We start from the raw sequence: 2,935 nt of genomic DNA, 5'->3' as shown, positions 1-2,935 counted from the left end.
TGCTTGCAAGTTTAATGTTTCAACTTAGAGCAATTTGATAATAATTCAAAGCAGTAAATGTAAGAATACTCAAAAGGGTAAAGTAAATGAAGAAAAAATGGTAAAGAAATTGGATGAAATGCTTGAATTAACACTGGAGCACAAGTTCATACATTTCTCACAAATTTTATATATCTCTGTGACTTTGATTTGTGTGAATTCTAAAGAGAACATAAAGCAAATGTGAACCCTTGTCCTAGCGAGCGAATCTAATTATATTCTATGTTCATCAATAATTGTCGAAAATGTTTACTTGTCCAAGATTCGACACGTATCTTGTTATGTGGGCTTCTATCATCTGATGTATTTCCATGTGTCTTTGGTTCTTGAACTATTTCAAACTTCTATCACAATCAAAAATGTCTTCAAGTTCTCTAACTGCCTCAATTGAAAAGTTCTCCTATAGAATCTTGTGGTTTGGTGTCGAAAGACATAACTTAGCTACTTGCGTTTAACACTTATATCTATCTCATATCCATATTACTTATCGAACAACCCGAGTCGAAAATCATAGACTAACAATATCCCAATGGTATGACCCCTCACAATTCTCTCGTGTTTCCTTAAGATCAAACCAAACTTTCGATGTTAATTGTTAGCACAACTCTTTTGAGTCTCTTAGGATGTAAGAGAAAGAATACATATGCAATGGATATAATGACGGTGCACTGAATGCGAATGGATTATTGATTGATCAAAGTTGAATTGCACAACAATTTTATATAGATTGTTGGTTAAATAACCAACCCAACTAACTAACTTAAAATATTAGTTGTTAAGCTAGTAATCACTAACAACCTAGGACCAAGGAGGATACACATATTAAAGGATTGGGCACTTTTTCTTACAAGAATTTTGTTAAATGAACTAAGTTTTATATATGTTTAATATTTTAACTATTTGATCCCATTTTAAAATAAAGGTCATAATTATGACTCATAATAATATTATATCCATGAATAATTTTGGGGTGGGTCGAGTAGTTTAATTAGTAGGTATTCAATGAATTAATTTTTTGTAAACGGTTAGTTTAGAATTTAATCAATATCGGTAACCGTTTAGAATTTAATCAATATCGGTAGTATTTTTTATTTATATATTTTAATATAAATAAATTATTGAGAGAGAGGACATATCAAATGAGAATATCTATTTTATATGAGAATGATTATGAAGACAAGTCAATTTTTGTTTTTTTTTTTTTTTCAATTGTTTAAATATTGTACTACTATAAAATGAAAAAAAGAATTTCTTTGTTCCATCTATCAATACCTCTTCAAACTATAAAGTCTTCACTAAACTGTGATTATAATTATATTTTTTTTCAATCAGTATTACAAACAATTAAATTCGAGTTGTTGACCGGTGTCGGAGAAAGAAAGTTATCGACATAGGAAAGGAAGAGTAAAAAGGCTTCATTTACTCAATGAATGAGAATGAAAAATGAGCATGTGAATGGCACATTATTCAGTGAAATTATATTTTAATCTCATCAACTTATTTTGATCTAACACTTAATTTTCATTATCATTATTCTCACATAAAATATGTTAGAAAAATCAATTTAAGTCAAATAGATCGAGGCTAGAATCGTGAACAACATCACTTTTCTTATAAGTATTTCAAGCACTCTCGTATATGTCTTAGAGTTGGAACGCAAAAATATCCAGGATAATCCATCCTTTCAATCGAGTATGCACAAGACTGGTGAAGAACTCGAATGTAGGGAAGTGTATCTGGAATTTGTTCTAGAGAATTTACGATTTTGTGTTATGAAATTCTGAATTCAGAATGAGGTTTTTATAGGTCACTTTAGTATCGTTTCATAAGATAGCGACCCTTGGTGAAATAATTCCTTTTTTCAAAAGTTACAATGTTTGGCCTACTACAACTTTTACCAATAGTTGCATGTTTTTATTCTGCAACATTCATGAAGTGTTGTCAACTTTAGAATTCAAAAATCAAATTAACTAGCATATTTTCCTTGTCATTTTGGAACAACACTCATGGCAATTATTGTTCATAATTTCCAACAATCCGCCACTTGTTCTAATAATGACAAAACTAATTCCAGAAAATGAGATATAAAGAGTGTTAATACAGTTAGGTATCTTTCAATTTTAAACTTAACCTTAGTGAGGATAATGCAAAGTTTAATCAGAATATTAGGTAGCAATGCTTTTAAACCATTAATCCATATGATTAGACCGGCGTTACCTGACACACACTCTTTAAAGGTTCTTTCCCTACATATCTTGCTTAACACTTATTTATGGCCATACGCTATCCTATTTCATGAATTTTTCTTGAGAGAAACTCTAACTCTCACTTTGAGACGGCACCATCTCGAAATTCACATAAGTAAAGTTCATATTGTGTCTTTTTCCATGAGACACGTACCATCGGTATTGAACTTCATTAAGAGTTTAAAAGAAAACTCAACCCTCATTTTTAATGTCAACATTATCACGAAATGTTTGACAATTATCCAAATCAACAACTTGTTGTTACCCATTGAATCTTGAGGTTAATATTCTGTTAACGTAAGATTGAGTTTTCGCCGCTATCAGAAGTCTTGCTCAAGGAGTTTCAACCCCATACCTCTCGAGGTTGTTTTTACCAAGTCCCTGGCCAGTAACTTAGTAAAAGGATCAGTCAAATTATAGATTGATCATATATATGCGAGTGCAATGATTACATCTTTAATCAATTTTCTCATGAATGCCTAAGGCCTCAGTGCCCAGACTTTCCATTTTACACTTATCTAAATTTTGTTGCTAAATTGCCTTGACTAACACATTGTGTTAACACCTTTGAAACAGTGTATTTAGCTAATGGAACTTCCGTCAGAGGGTCTCTCAACTATTTAACTTCTTTGACTAGTGGAAGCGAGATC

The sequence above is a fragment of the Vicia villosa genome, unplaced genomic scaffold (genome assembly GCF_029867415.1).
Source record: "Vicia villosa cultivar HV-30 ecotype Madison, WI unplaced genomic scaffold, Vvil1.0 ctg.000305F_1_1, whole genome shotgun sequence".
NCBI lineage: Eukaryota > Viridiplantae > Streptophyta > Magnoliopsida > Fabales > Fabaceae > Vicia > Vicia villosa.
The sequence above is the reverse complement of the archived record's forward strand: the minus strand, read 5'-3'. Positions refer to the sequence as shown.